This window comes from Bufo bufo, chromosome 4, assembly GCF_905171765.1.
Source record: "Bufo bufo chromosome 4, aBufBuf1.1, whole genome shotgun sequence".
NCBI classification, from domain to species: domain Eukaryota; kingdom Metazoa; phylum Chordata; class Amphibia; order Anura; family Bufonidae; genus Bufo; species Bufo bufo.
In genome coordinates, this window is record NC_053392.1 from 249,396,237 (window position 1) to 249,412,685 (window position 16,449).

At 46.9% G+C, this 16,449-nt stretch overlaps 1 long non-coding RNA gene across 1 annotated transcript; it reads right to left on the bottom strand.

Moving 5' to 3' along the window:
• Window positions 1–15,003: 15,003 nt before the first annotated feature.
• LOC121000013 lies at window positions 15,004–15,933 on the bottom strand. The gene is made up of 4 exons (XR_005778723.1): window positions 15,857–15,933; window positions 15,562–15,582; window positions 15,155–15,169; window positions 15,004–15,075 (listed from the first exon to the last, which is right to left on the bottom strand). It is a non-coding gene; the product is annotated as an uncharacterized LOC121000013 (long non-coding RNA).
• Between the last annotated feature and the right edge of the window lie 516 nt (window positions 15,934–16,449).

A 16,449-nucleotide genomic window follows, 5' to 3' on the forward strand; every position in this document is an offset into this window, starting at 1 on the left:
ATGTTAAATACTTAAAACTAGTGATGATCAAACATGCTCGGCCAAACACCAGTTCGGCTCGAGCATCTCGATGCTTGGCACATGGCGGTATTCGGCCGAATACCGCATGTGCTCGAGCGCAATGCTTGAGTCTCCGCCCCGCACGTTTCTTGGCTGAACGTGCAGCCAATAAACGTGCAGGTAAGAGCTGCCCTTCACTGTAAGGCCGTAGCCATGTTGGCTACTGGCATTACAGTGATTGGCTGGCCGGAACGCGTCATCAGGTGCTATATAGCACCCGATGACGCATGTTCGGCTCATTCTTAGTCAGGGAGAGCTGTGCTGAGGAAGGGACAGACAGTGTAGGGAGTGATTTAAGAATATTTTTACCACCAAAACTTTTCAGAGACCCAAAAGTCCTTTTAAGGACTATTGTGTGTGGCATCAGCAATATCTTTTTTTAGCGCAAACTGCGCTAAATAGCGTACAATAGTTAGGCTGCTGCAGACAGCGACATTAGCTGTGCCACATCTCCAGTGTAAAGTGTGCGAATCCCCAAAAAAGTCTGTGACATCCAGTGTACTTTTTCCGTAGACGGTGTCCGCTGCGGACAGTGACATTAGCTGCGCCACATCTCCAGTGTAAAGTGTGCGCATCCAAAAAATATCTGTGACATCCAGTGTACTTTTTCCGTAGACGATGTCCGCTGCGGACAGTGACATTAGCTGCACCACATCTCCAGTTTAAAGTGTGCGCATCTAAAAAATATCTGCGACATACAGTGTACTTTTTCAATAGACGGTGTCTGCTTCTGACAGTGACATAACCAGTGCCACATCTGCAGTGTAACGTGTGCACTGAAAAAATGTATCTGTGACATACAGTGTCCTTTTTCTGTAGACGGTGTCCGCAGCGGACAGTGACATTAGCTGCGCCACATGTCCAGTGTAAAGTGTGCGCATCCAAAAAATATCTGTGACATCCAGTGTACTTTTTCCATAGACAGTGTCCGCTGCGGACAGTGACATTAGCTGCGCCACATCTCCTGTGTAAAGTGTGCGCATCCCAAAAATATCTGTGACATACAGTGTACTTTGTCAATAGACGGTGTCCGCTTCTCACAGTGACATTACCAGGGCCACATCTGCAGTGTAACGTGTGCGCTTCAAAAATTTATCTGTGACATACAGTGTACTTTTTTGCGTAGACGCTGCAGACAGTGACATTACCGGTGGTACCTCTCCTGTATAACAATTCCTCATCCCGAATACCTGTGACATTCCCTGTAATTTTTCATTAGCTGCTGGTGACAGCATTGACATTACCTGCGGGATATCTCCTGTGTGACGTTTCCACATCCCAAATACCTTTTTAAATTTGTTTGTGCATACACTTCCAAATCCTACGCTACTGTACGTGTGACAGACTTTCAATCATATATAACATTTAATATCAAGAAGGCGAGCAGTAAGGGATGTGGCAGTGGCCGTGATGGTGCACGCAGAGGCCGAGGTGAAACTGTGCCTGCTGCCAGAGCACAAGAAAAACAATCATCCACGATACCTAGCTTCATGTCCCAGTTTGCAGGGCGGCGCAGTACACCACTCTTGAAGTCAGACCAGTGCGACCAGGTGGTCAGTTGGATTGCAGCAGATATTGTTTCCAGTCGGTTAAGCACCACCCTGTTTTCCACCAAGTCCAGTCTCAGTAGCCAAGAGTCTGCTCAACCTAATCCTCACCCTGATCCTCCTTCCTCCCATCATGGAGAGTCTGGGCAAACAAGTGATCCCACACTCAGATATTCCGAGGACCTCTTTTCAGCGCCATTCCTTGATTTGGCCCTCTCACCAAGCGCGCTTGATGAGGGACAGATCTTGTGCCGTGATTCCCAAACTCTTGAGCATCCAGAATCAGAAGAAGATGACGGTGGGGAATGGCAAGTACTGTTTAATGAGGTGAATGATGATGAGACACAGTTGCCAATAACGCAACGGCAATTACTGACTCAAGAGGTTGATGAAGAGGATGAGACACAGTTGTCAATCACTGAGGTAGTGGTTGAGTCAACAAGTCAGGAGGATGAGCAGAGTGAGGAAGTGTAAGAGGAGGTGGTGGACGATGAAGTTACTGACCCAACCTGGGAAGGTGGAAAGCCGAGCGAGGACAGCAGTACAGAGGGGAAGGGATTGGCTGCACCACAACAGGCTGGAATAGGCAGTGTGGTGGCAAAAGGGAGAATCCGGGCCACATCAAACAGGCCCGCAACTGTTCCACGGAGCACCACCTTGCGGAAATCTCCCTTGCCAAAAGGTAGGTGTTCCGCAGTATGGTGCTTTTTTGAGGAAAGTGCAGACAACAAAAGAATAGTAGTTTGCAACCTGTGCCGTACCACATTGAGCCGGGGCGTGAATACTAGCAACCTCCCCACCACCAGCATGATCCGCCAAAGGCAGCCAATCACATTAATAAGTGGGACGAACGCCTTGGTCCACAATCTGTGTCTGCGGGTCACACCACTGCCTCCTCTTCCCCTGTGTTACGTGCTGGTCAATCCCCTGTCGAAGGCGCAGGCCTGGATGCCTCCCGCCATGCACCTGGACCTTCGCAAGCACCATAAGCAACCACATCCACTTCCGTGTCCCAGCGCAGCGTCCAAATGTCCTTACCCCAGGCATTTTAACGCAAGCACAAATACCCACCCACAGACCATAGCACTAAATGCGCAGCTTTCCAAATTACTGGCCCTAGAAATGTTGCCATTTAGGCTTGTGGACACTGAGGCCTTCCGCAGCCTTATGTCGGCTGCTGTCTCACGTTATGCAGTCCCCAGCCGCCACTATTTTTCAAGGTGTGCCATGCCTTTTTTTAGCGCAAACTGCGCTAAATAGCGTACAATAGTTAGGCTGCTGCAGACAGCGACATTAGCTGTGCCACATCTCCAGTGTAAAGTGTGCGAATCCCCAAAAAAGTCTGTGTCCTGTAACATCACACGTGCCCTGACCAACGCAGTTACTGGGAAGGTCCACTTAACCATGGACACGTGGACAAGTGCATTCGGCCAGGGATGCTACATTTCCCTGATGGCACACTGATAAATGTTGTGGAGGCCGGGAGCGAGTCGTACCCTAGGATGGCACAGGTGCTACCAATGCCAAGGATTGCGGGCCCTAATTCTATCAGGGTTTCCGCCACCACCTACGTTAGTGCAGGGGCGTAACTAGAAGTGACTGGGCCCCACAGCAAATATTTGTAAGGGCCCCTCCAGCGCGCTTCGCACCTCCCTCCTCCTGTGTAAACCCCACTCCTTTGGCACAGTGTAGCGGTATACTGTATATTGTGTGGCACAGTGGATGCTATATGTGTATAACATAAACATATTTCATATGAAAACTTAGTTACTTGACCCTTGGGGATCTCGGACACCACTTCAACACTTGGCCGGGGGCTCGGCGGAGCTGATGTGCTTTATCCTAATAAGAAAGATTTCATAATAAGGATTTGGAGAAGGGGCAGAGGGATAGCAAAGCAGGGAGAGGCTGGTGCTGCTACTAGGGGGTCACACCATGGGGGAGTAATAAAGCCCACCATAATGCCCCCCCCCAGTAGTAATAATTCTCCTTATAATGTGACAGTGCAAAAATACCCCCTTGTAATACCCCCAGTTGAGCTAATGTCCCCATAGTGCCCCCATAATGTCCCAGTATAAAATACCCCTATATAGTGCCCCCAGTAAATTCCCCCATAGTGCTCCTCTCCCCCCTTCCTGCTAGTGTCCCCCATAATGTACCAGTATAAAATGCCCCATATATAGTGCCCCAGTAGATGCCCCTCAGTGTCCGGCCTCTGATAGGCTGCCGGCCTAGTGTCCCCCATAATGCCCCCCAATAATTTGCCAGTAAGTGTCCCCATAGATGCCCCCCCATAATGTGCCAGTATCAAGTCCCTCTCTCCTCCCCCCCCCCACATGTCCCAGTATCATAGTGCCATCTCCCCCCCAATGTGCCAGTATCAAGTGCCTCTCTCCTTCCCACCCCCCATGTGCCAGTATCATAGTGCCAAACCCCCCCATGTGCCAGTATCAAGTGCCTATCTCTTCCCCCCCATGTCCCAGTATCATAGTGCCATCTCCCCCCCCCCAAAAAAAGTGGCAGTATCAAGTGCCTCTCCCCTCCATGTGCCAGTATCATAGTGCCAAACCCACCCATGTGCCAGTATCAAGTGCCAAACCCCCCCCCCCCCACATGCCAGTATCAAGTGCCTCTCTCCTCCCCCCATGTCCCAGTATCATAGTGCCATCTCCCCCCCCCCAATGTGCCAGTATCAAGTGCCTCTCTCCTTCCCACCCCCCATGTGCCAGTATCATAGTGCCAAACCCCTCCATGTGCCAGTGTCAAGTGCCTCTCTCTTCCCCCCCATGTCCCAGTATCATAGTGCCATCTCGCCCCCAAAAAAGTGCCAGTACCAAGTGCCTCTCTCCCCCCCATGTGCCAGTATCATAGTGCCAAACCCACCCATGTGCCAGTATCAAGTGCCAACCCCCCCCCCCCACATGCCAGTATCAAGTGCCTCTCTCCTCCCCCCCATGTCCCAGTATCATAGTGCCATCCCCCCCACAAAAAAAGTGCCAGTATCAAGTGCCTCTCCCCCCCCCCCCCCCCATGTGCCAGTATCAGGCGCCAACCCCTCTCCCCCCCATGTGCCAGAATCAGGTGCCTCTCCCCCCCCCCCATGTGCCAGTATCAGGTGCCAAACCCCCCCCAGGTACCAGTATCAGGTGCCTCTCTCCCCCCCCATGTGCCAGTATCATAGTGCCAAACCCACCCATGTGCCAGTATCAAGTGCCAACCCCCCCCCCCCACATGCCAGTATCAAGTGCCTCTCTCCTCCCCCCCCATGTCCCAGTATCATAGTGCCATCCCCCCCACAAAAAAAGTGCCAGTATCAAGTGCCTCTCTCCCTCCCCCCCCCCATGTGCCAGTATCAGGTACCAACCCCCCCTCCCCCCCCCAGGTGTCAGTATCAAGTGCCTCTCTCCTCCCCCCCCATGTCCCAGTATCATAGTGCCATCTCCCCCCCCCCCACAAAAAAGTGCCAGTATCAAGTGCCTCTCTCCTCCCCCCCCCATTGTGCCAGTATCAGGTGCCAACCCCTCTCCCCCCCCATGTGCCAGTATCAAGTGCCTCTCCCCCCCCCCATGTGCCAGTATCAGGTGCCAAACCCCCTCCCCCCCAGGTATCAGTATCAGGTGCCTCTCTCCCCCCCCCATGTGCCAGCATCAGGTGCCAACCCCCCCTCCCCCCCTAGGTGTCAGTATCAAGTGCCTCTCTCCTCCCCCCATGTCCCAGTATTATAGTGCCATCTCCCCCCCCATAAAAAAAAGTGCCAGTATCAAGTGCCTCTCTCCTTCCCCCCCCCCCACATGTGCCAGTATCAGATGCCAACCCCCTCTCCCCCCCAGGTGCCAGTATCAGGTGCCAACCCCTCTCCCCCATGTGCCAGTATCAGGTGCCTCTCTCTCCCCCCCCATGTGCCAGTATCAGGTGCCAACCCCCCTCCCCATGTGCCAGTATCAAGTGCCTCCCGCTCCCCCCATGGCAGTAACAGTCGGGTATTAAAAAAATAAAATAAACACTACTACTTACCTCCATGTCAGCGATGCGATGCAGCCTCTTCCTGTGTCCCGCCCTGTATGTCCATATATGGAGTCAGTGCTTGTATTTCAGAAAAGTTTCTGCTGGGATTTGAACCCACGACCTTCTGTAACAGAGGCAAATCACTTAACCACAAGACCATAAGAGCTGCCTTGCTGCTGACTGAAAAAATATGAGACTTCTACTGTTATAGCTGGCTAAGTGTACATCTATACACATGACAGCTGCTCATATATAGAGATATAGCAGAGCTGAGTGTGCTGGGACAGCTGTCATATAGAGATATAGCAGTGCTTGGTGTGTTGGGGCAGCTGTCATGTGTATAGATGTATACTTAGCCAGCTATAACAGTAGAAGGCTCATATTTTTTCAATCAGTTGCAATGCAGCCTTTATGGCTGTGAGGGTAAATGCTTTGCCTCTGATACACTGATACATTGGAGGTTGTGGGTTCAAATCCCAGACACATCAGGAGACAGTAAGATGGGCCTGGTCAGCCGCTGCTGCTGTGAAGGGGCCCTGAACATTAAGACAAGAATCGATATTTAACTACCGGGCCCCGAAGCAGCTGCTTCCCCGGTAGTTACGCCACTGGTAGGGCCAATCCCCCGTCCCGTAGTCAGGGCGTCACTGGGGAGATGTTCCGGAGGTTGTCTTCAGCCCTGGATGGTGCTCCTTTTGGGCCCTTCTCCAGCTTGGTCTTTAAAGCAGCTATGTATTTGGGCTTCTACGGGTTCCTTAGGCCAGGCGAATTCACTTGCAGTGCGGCAGGGCGGTACAGTCTGCACAAAGAACAGCTGGTGAGGAATCAGGACCATTTCACGCTGAAGTTGATTTCCACCAAAACAAACCAAACAGGTCCCCCGGTGGAGGTTAAGTTTTTCCCGTCTGGCAATGAATGGTGCCCGGTACAGGTGTTTGGCCAGCTCATGCTCGCCATCCAGGATGCTCCCCCTCACAGCCCTCTGCTACCGCATCTGAATGGCGCTCTCACCGCAGCGCAGTTCATCAGCCACATCCGTACTGTTGCTGCTGGCTTGGGGTTTGACCCCGGCGCTATATCCGGCCATTCCTTCCGCATTGGAGCAGCTTCCGCGGCTTCCCGACACGGGGTCCCCGCTCATGTCATCCGAAAGATGGGAAGGTGGCGCTCGTCCTGCTTCACCAGATATATACCTAACCCCCAGGTGGAGATTTCGCAGGCATTTGGGTCTCTGGTATTATGAGGTAATAAAGTCTTGTATTTAACTATCTTGGTTTCCTTTTTGCCCCCTTATAGGCTGCTCTCGTACCGGCTCCAGGCACACCTCAGCCGGTTTAGGTTCAAGGCGGGCACACTGCCCGAGTTTGTATTTTAGCCACGACCACAAATATAGATATACAGTCGTGGCCAAAAGTTTTGAGAATGACACAAATATTAGTTTACACAAAGTTTGCTGCTAAACTGCTTTTAGATCTTTGTTTCAGTTGTTTCTGTGATGTAGTGAAATATAATTACACGCACTTCATACTTTTTAAAGGCTTTTATCGACAATTACATGACATTTATGCAAAGAGTCAGTATTTTTCAGGACCTCTGCAATTCGACTGGGCATGCTCTCAATCAACTTCTGGGCAAATTCCTGACTGATAGCAACCCATTCTTTCATAATCACTTCTTGGAGTTTGTCAGAATTAGTGGGTTTTTGTTTGTCCACCCGCCTCTTGAGGATTGACCACAAGTTCTCAATGGGATTAAGATCTGGGGAGTTTCCAGGCCATGGACCCAAAATGTCAACGTTTTGGTCCCCGAGCCACTTAGTTATCACTTTTGCCTTATGGCACGGTGCTCCATCGTGCTGGAAAATGCATTGTTCTTCACCAAACTGTTGTTGGATTGTTGGAAGAAGTTGCTGTTGGAGGGTGTTTTGGTACCATTCTTTATTCATGGCTGTGTTTTTGGGCAAAATTGTGAGTGAGCCCACTCCCTTGGAGGAGAAGCAACCCCACACATGAATGTTCTCAGGATGCTTTACTGTTGGCATGACACAGGACTGATGGTAGCGCTCAACTTTTCTTCTCCGGACAAGCCTTTTTCCAGATGCCCCAAACAATCGGAAAGAGGCTTCATCGGAGAATATGACTTTGCCCCAGTCCTCAGCAGTCCATTCACCAAACTTTCTGCAGAAGATCAATCTGTCCCTGATGTTTTTTTGGAGAGAAGTGGCTTCTTTGCTGCCCTTCTTGACACCAGGCCATCTTCCAAAAGTTTTAGCCTCACTGTGCGTGCAGATGCACTCACACCTGCCTGCTGCCATTCCTGAGCAAGCTCTGCACTGGTGGCACTCCGATCCCGCAGCTGAATCCTCTTTAGGAGACGATCCTGGCGCTTGCTGGACTTCCTTGGATGCCCTGAAGCCTTCTTAACAAGAATTGAACCTCTTTCCTTGAAGTTCTTGATGATCCTATAAATTGTTGATTGAGGTGCAATCTTAGTAGCCACAATATCCTTGCCTGTGAAGACATTTTTATGCAACGCAATGATGGCTGCACGCGTTTCTTTGCAGGTCACCATGGTTAACAATGGAGGAACAATGATTTCAAGCATCACCCTCCTTTTAACATGTCAAGTCTGCCATTTTAACCCAATCAGCCTGACATAATGATCTCCAGCCTTGTGCTCGTCAACATTCTCACCTGAGTTAACAAGACGATTACTGAAATGATCTCAGCAGGTCCTTTGATGACTTCAATGAAATGCAGTGGAAAGGTTTTTTTGGGATTAAGTTAATTTTCATGGCAAAGAAGGACTATGCAATTAATCTGATCACTCTTCATAACATTCTGGAGTATATGCAAATTGCTATTATAAAAACTTAAGCAGCAACTTTTCCAATTTCCAATATTTATGTAATTCTCAAAACTTTTGGCCACGACTGTATATGTAGCTAAAGATATATATTTACTGATCTATATCTCCATATATCTCTATATAGACATAGAAACATAAAGTAGAATGTGTCGGCAGATAAGAACCATTTGGCCCATCTAGTCTGCCTATATAGATCAGTAAATATATATCAGTTCTCTATATACATATATCAATGATATACTGTATGTATATATATATATATATATATATATATATATGAGAGAGAGATTTACTGATCTATATCTGTGTCAGCTAAGAGATGATCATGTAACAGTGTTTGTATGCAAGGTTAGGTTGTGCAGAGCAAGCAGTGCAGTGCAGGGGGCAGGGAAGGGCAGATTATTCACGCCCACAAATATTCATGAGGGAGAGCTCAGGCATTGTTGGTACACGCCCCCACAGCTTTGCTGCAGCATGTAAACAAAGCATGAATAACAGAACTATGCAAAGGTGTAAGGCTACTTTCACACCTGTGTTTAGGTGCGGATCCGTCTGGTATCTGCACAGACGGATCCGCACCCAGTAGCGTAGGGATCGCCATAGCAGCCATAGCAATGGCTATGGGGCCCTACGCCACTGGGGGCCCGCCGCGACTGAGGATAAAAAAATAAAATAAAAAATGTGGCGAGTGGGCCAGGCGTGGCGCTGTGATAGGGGCAGGGCTCCAGATGGTCTCTCCCTCCCCCCTGTGCTGCTGCCGCCGCGGCCAATAAGAAGAGCAACAGGGCCGGGGGAGGGGCTGTGGCCACTGCGCCACCAATGAAGATAACTGACCTGTTAATACAAATGCAGGAGGCGGGTGCCGGAATCACATAGCCGGCACCCGACCTCTATGACAGGGAGCTGCGATCAGCGGCAGTTAACCCCTCAGGTGCCGCTCCCTGTCATAGAGGTCAGGTGCCGCTATTTGATTCCGGCACCCGCCTCCTGCATTTGTATTAACAGGTCAGTTATCTTCATTAACATTGAGTGCGGCCCCCCCCCCCCCAGTATAATAAACATTGAGTGCGCCCCCCCCCCCCCAGTATAATAAACATTGAGTTCGGCCCCCCCAGTATAATAAACATTGAGTGCGGCCCCCCCAGTATAATAAACATTGAGTGCGGCCCCCCCCAGTATAATAAACATTGAGTGCGCCCCCCCCCAGTATAATAAACATTGAGTGCGGCCCCCCCCAGTATAATAAACATTGAGTGCGGTCCCCCCCCCAGTATAATAAACATATAAACATTGGTGGGCAGTGCCAATGAGGGTTAAAAAATAAAAATAAAAAATTAACTCACCTCGGTCTCCTGTTCTTTCTTCAGGACCTGTGGTGACGACACTGCGCTCCAGCCTCCATCACATGGTCCATTACCATGGTGATGGATCATGTGATGTATCATGTGATGAGCTCAGTGACATCACCACAGGTCCTTTGACAGGTCCTGAAGAAAGTACAGGAGACCGGCTGCTACGCGATCAATTGGAGGTAGTGAGTTAATTTTTATTTATTTTTTTAACCCTCATTGGCACTGCCCACCAATGTTTATATGTTTATTATACTAGGGAGGGGCACACTGCGCCACCAATGTTTATTATATTGGGGGGGGGGGCGCACTGCACCACCAATGTTTATATGTTTATTATACTAGGGGGGGGGCGCACTGCGCCACCAATGTTTATTATGTTGGGGGGGGCGCACTGTGCCACCAATGTTTATTATACTGGGGTGTTGGGGGGCGCACTGAGCCACCAATGTTTATTATACTGGGGTGTTGGGGGGGCGCACTGCGCCACCAATGTTTATATGCTTATTATACTAGGGAGGGGGGGCGCACTGCGCCACCAATGTTTATTATGTTGGGGGGGCGCACTGTGCCACCAATGTTTATTATACTGGGGTGTTGGGGAGGGGCGCACTGCACCACCAATGTTTATATGTTTATTATACTAGGGAAGGGGGGCGCACTGCGCCACCAATGTTTATTATGTTGGGGGGGACGCACCGCGCCACCAATGTTTATTATACTGGGGTGTTGGGGGGGGCGCACTGCACCACCAATTTTTATATGTTTATTATACTAGGGAGGGGGGGCGCACTGCGCCACCAATGTTTATTATGTTGGGGGGGCGCACTGCGCCACCAATGTTTATTATACTGGGGTGTTGAGGGGGGGGCGCACTGCGCCACCAATGTTTATTGTGTTGGGGGGGGCGCACACCACACTAATAAATAATGCAGCTGCGCCTGCCAGGCTTGAGCAGGTATATGTGTGAATAGGGAAGATGCTGAGATCCGGCTGTACCTCACTTTGAGGTACAGCCAGATCTCAGCATCTTCCCTAATCCATATTCACACATATACCTGCTCAAGCCTGGGAGGCGCAGCTGCATTATTTAAAGGGATTCTGTCAGATTTAACCCCTCTAACCTAAGCATATGCTCATGTCCAGACTAATAAGAAGAAACCTAAGCTGGCCTTATTAAACCTCACTGTGGCTCTATTTGCCCAAAAAACTGGTTTTTATAACCTGTCAATCACTTACTTAAGGTGCCCAAGGGGAGGTCCGTTAATACAGGTTGCCCGACCACACCCCTTGCCGTCTGGGACGGGGAGGATTGCGGAGGCGGCGCTGAGCTGTAGAAGGCGGCACTGAAGACAGGGAAGGCGGCACTGGGCAACGGACAGCAAGGGGTGCGGCCGGGCACCCTGTATTAACGGACCTCACCTTGGGCACCTTAAGTAAGTGATTGGCAGGTTATAAAAACCTGTTTTTTGGGCAAATAGAGCCACAGTGAGGTTTAATAAGGCCAGCTTAGGATTCTTCTTATTAGTCTGGACATGAGCATATGTTTAGGTTAGAGGGGTTAAATCTGATGACAGAATCCCTTTAATAGTGTGGTGTGGGGATGTTAGGGTGGGAGGTCCGATAGGTATGTGGGGGTGGGAGATCCGGGAGGGGGGGGGCCCATAATTTTTTTTTGCTATGGGGCCCAGTCATTTCTAGCTACGTCCCTGTCCGCACCTATAATGCAAACGCTTGTATCCGTTCAGAACGGATCAGTTTGCATTACCATAAACAAAACAAAAAATAAATAAAAAATTTAGTTTTTTTTGTTCATGATAATGCAAACGGATCTGTTTTCAATTGCACCATATTGTGTCTGTAAAAACTGATCCCCATTGACTTACATTGTAAGTCAGGACGGATCCGCTTGGCTCAGTTTCGTCAGACGGACATCAAAACGCTGCAAACTGATGCATTCTGAACAGATCCTTATCCATTCAGAATGCATTGGGGCTGAACTGATCCGTTTTGGGACGCTTGTGAGAGCCCTGAAACGGATCTCACAAGCGGACCCAGAAACGCCAGTGTGAAAGTAGCCTAAGTGTGTTTTTTTCTTTTCAAGAAATCAAGCTTAACTAATGTGTATGTAAGTCCTGATGAGTTTTATAATGTTTTTATTTTTTTCATTACTTGGATAACCCCTTTAAGTATTTTACATTGGAGTCCAGGAGCTTGAAGTTACTCATCTAGATTTAGAGAGGTTTTCTAATAAACACTTGTTTCCACTCGGTCAAAGTTATATCGACAGATATCTGGAAACTGGTCCTGGGATGAAGAATAAAAAAGATGCTCAATCCTCCTGGTCTATCTATGATATAGTCTTTGTAGTTCTTGTTCCATGTATGGTCACTTAAGGTGAAGGACACAAAAGAAACACTGCAGTCAGGATTTTTTTGTGTTTTATTTTTTATTTTTTGGGGGAAGAAGGGGAGGGAAGAAATGGGGTAGGGAAGGTTATTTTTAGTTTTTTGGGGGGAAAATATTATTATTTTTTTTTATTATTTTTATGGAGAGGGATTAAGGAGAGAAGAGGAAAGGAGAAGTGGGGGAAGGGAAGATAATTTTTTTTTATTTTTTTTTTTTAAGGAAGGGGATTTTTTAGTTTCTAGGTGTTTTTGGGTGACAGTAGTTCAGGATGGTGCTTGACTGTTGGCCTTTACACTGGCTCTTTTTCCGAAGGGTCTCTAGATTTAATTTTCCTCCTCCAGAATATGCAGACGCTAAAAAAAGAAGAAGATCTATCAGTTATTTAATATCCGCTATTTACATGTGAGCTCTGAATGAAATGTGTGCACAGATCCTCCAATGTGTTCTCGTTACATTATATCATGTCTGGCCTTAGGGTACTTTCACACTAGCGTTTTTATTTTTCCAGCACTGAGTTCCGTCAAAAGGGCTCAATGCTGGAAAAGAACTGATCAGGCATATCCCCATGCATTCTGAATGGGGAGTAATCCGTTCAGGATGCATCAGGATGTCTTCAGTTCAGTCATTTTGACTGATCAGGCAAAAGATAAAACCGCAGCATGCATTAAAAATACCGGACTGACACATCCGTCCTTCCGGTCTGCGCATGCGCAGACTGAAAAGCAATGGAACTGCTTGCCGGATCACTCTGCCACAAGTGTGAAAGTAGCCTTATAATATGCCCCAAATTTATCCTGAAGCCTTCAGCACTGTGATAAATCTGGCGCACCTTGTGACTGCCTGGACTAAGATTACGCTGTGTAAATATTAAGCAGCAATAATACGCTAGCTCCATAGAGTATCTTATAAATGCTACCTACCATATGCCAGCGATCAACATGATGGTGACAGAGCCGGCCACAGATATTGCTGTGAGGGGAGCATTGCTGTCACGGAGCTCCTCTAGAAGTGGCGACTCAGGCGCTGTGATGTCAAGCACATCAGGAAGTGTAGGGCGAGGATGGTATTTTTCAATCGCCTGTTCCGATCCACTGATAACTAAATGAGGAAAACAATTACATTAATAGTTCATACCATAAAGAGAATGATGATGACTTTGTAGAGTATCTTATATATGAAATAATATTATATATATTTCACAATTGTCTGTATCATGGCGGCTCAGAAGCACTGTCAAAACCAAGAGTGGCTCCAAAATACGGAAGCGGCTTAAATTATCACTTTATAGGTTTTTCCTTACAAATACTAAAATAAAATAACCCCACATTATAGGTGACAGTTCAGATTTTTGGAACTAGATCCTTTCTCACTAATTAGCACCTATAAGCAGATATGAATCCCAGGTATCTAAGTATTACCACCCAGCATAGTGCCAGTAATAATATGTCCTCACCTGCCACATTGTAGGTGATCTTACTCACTGGCACTTCAGAGTCCAGGATGGTGGTACACGTGTACCGGCCGGAGTCCCCCTTCAGTACGCCCTTGATCACTAGGTAGGGCTCCCGGGTGATTTTGGGTTCATGTTCACGATGCTAGAGAGATAATATAGAGAACTGTTAGAACCTCATATGTCACAATTACTTATAATTCATTGTCATTATTATTATTAAGACAAAAATAGATAACATTACTGATGATAATTTGCTGACATGGGTAAAAGGACTTTCTGATAAATGTTTTGGGTGATGGAGGAAAAGGTTTGGGAAGCGCTGCCTTAATATGATGGTCATATAACTTATTAACAATCTTCCAGTTTTACACTTATTTTCTTGGGCATCTGCATTTCACTTACCAGGGTGAACACGTTCTGATAGGAGTCCTCCAGCCTCGTGTACCATTCAAAGCTGCAGTCCAGAATTAGTTCTTCATACTCTGGAACTTTTATATTTATCTCTAGAAAGAAGGAAAATGAAAGAAGATATTACAGAAGTAATTGTGTAGACATTCTGTCCTGCATTTAAAGGGGTTGTCTCAATAACACATCTCCTTCCATATGACCTAATAGTAAATATGGGCATCATAGAGGGGACTGATAGTAACTGATTATATTCTGCTCTCTCCTCACCTCCACAGTTTACAGTCTCTGCGAGATGAGACTTGTGCTCTTTACATGGAGAGCAGAATCGTCCAGTTTTCAGATCTGAGAAAAGAAGAAAGAAATGAAATATGAGCCAGGCACTTTATAATATTATAATAAATATTATAATCATATGCTGGTATCTATCACCCCTCTGTCACCAGCACATGGACAATATACTACACAGGCTGCCACAAATCACCCTTATAGTCTGCTTATGGACGGAATCATAATAATGTAAATTTCCGCTTCAGGAAGTCTGATTCTCTGCCATGAGCTATGGACTATTGGAAGTGACTGGTCCTATATTTTTACTGGTGTACTATATGAATGTAGATATAAGAATAGAAACTTCTACTTTACCGAAACATCTGTTGGAGGTGCACAGGCAGCTGCATCTCTCCAAGTAGTCTGTGAAAAGAGGAGATGGCATATATTAGTCAGCGGTTGCTGTGTACAGACCTATTTAGTGCTGCTCACCTTTGTATAATAGGCACAGTACACATACTATACACATAGTTTACACACACTGAAGGCAGAGGTCCATTGACATGTATTATATTATTATGTAATCCTAGATCCTCTGGTCTATGATAGAAATCTTATACTGTACCTTGATTTTTTTGAGGGCCCCCGGCGCAGACAACCTTCTCCTCGGCGCAGGTCTTACAGTTGGTATAGGTTTGCACCATTAATCCTGGGGAAATGCACTTATGTTATAACCTACCAATCTTATAGAGAATAATAATGACAAATCTGGTATAAAATGTACTTACCACAGCTGTCTGCACCTGAGGAATGGAGAAGAAAGAAGACATTACTGACAGTTCTCATTGTCAAACCCAGAAACCTCTAATCTCTGGGTCTCATTTATACATGATATCAGTGTCTCTGTCTTGATCGCTGTGTTTTCTAGATTTCCATTGACAGGAATCTCTGAGCTGCCCGAGTACGGTCCGGGCCCTCTATAGAGCGCAGCAGCTCCTAGTGCAAACATCCCTGACAATCAATCAGATGCTGGCTTTCATGTGTCCAGTACAGGGTAGGAGATAACAGCAGTGATGTGATTGGTGGATGTGGGGATCTCTAGTTTGTGTCTCCATTACTATTACTACATGAGGGCTGTGTGTGTAATACATTTATATGTCATATTATAGCACATGTTATATCTAGAAGAACTCACCTTGTTTATTTGGACACCTCCCTAAAAGTGAGAAATGAAGGAATACAGAATTACTAATAGAAAACAATAGAGAAAAGAAATCCCCTGTATATGACGGCTCCATCTATAACACAGCAATAATACCCCAGAAAACTGCACGAATAGCAATTCCCATTCTAGGACATTTTATTACAATCGCTCCCTCCTGTCACTAGGCTGTAGGGAAAGGAAATCGAGCAGAAAACACCATCTCTGACAACCTACCAGACACGTAGAACACAAGTACAATGGTAGACAGGTAGAAGATTTCACTTACGTTGGTTTGAGTCCTGGACGATAACCTTGAGCTTTTCTTTGAGTCGCTGGAATTGGAGTCCAATGATGTGAAGAAGCTGGATCTCTAAGATATATAAAGAGGAGAATAATGAGTCCAATCCCCTCATCTATTGGTCTGTGCCCCCAACACACTGATAATTCCTATTAATAAGAGAAGTAGAATTTCCGCCTACATAGAAAATACTGTACTCACCCTTAAAACCTATATCCTGGATGACATCCACAGATTTTTTATATTCGGACGCAATTTCGGATATAGCATATTTATCTGGAATGAAAATAATGGTACATTACTTATTTATCTAATATCTATCAATCTATCTCATATCTATCTATCTAGAGATTTCATAAAACAGAAATAATAGTAATAATACAATTACCCAGTATCCCGACTTCATCCTCAAGGTAGTCCAGGACTTTTTTCTCGGTGACTTTGGCAAACCGCTTGATCTTTACATAGGCTTCTATTGAGTCAATGTCATCGACTTGGCTTTTGATAAAGGTGTTGAATTTATCCATAGCCATTTTCCCTCTGGGGTCGCATGGTATGCAGCTGAGAGATTTTCCGATGAA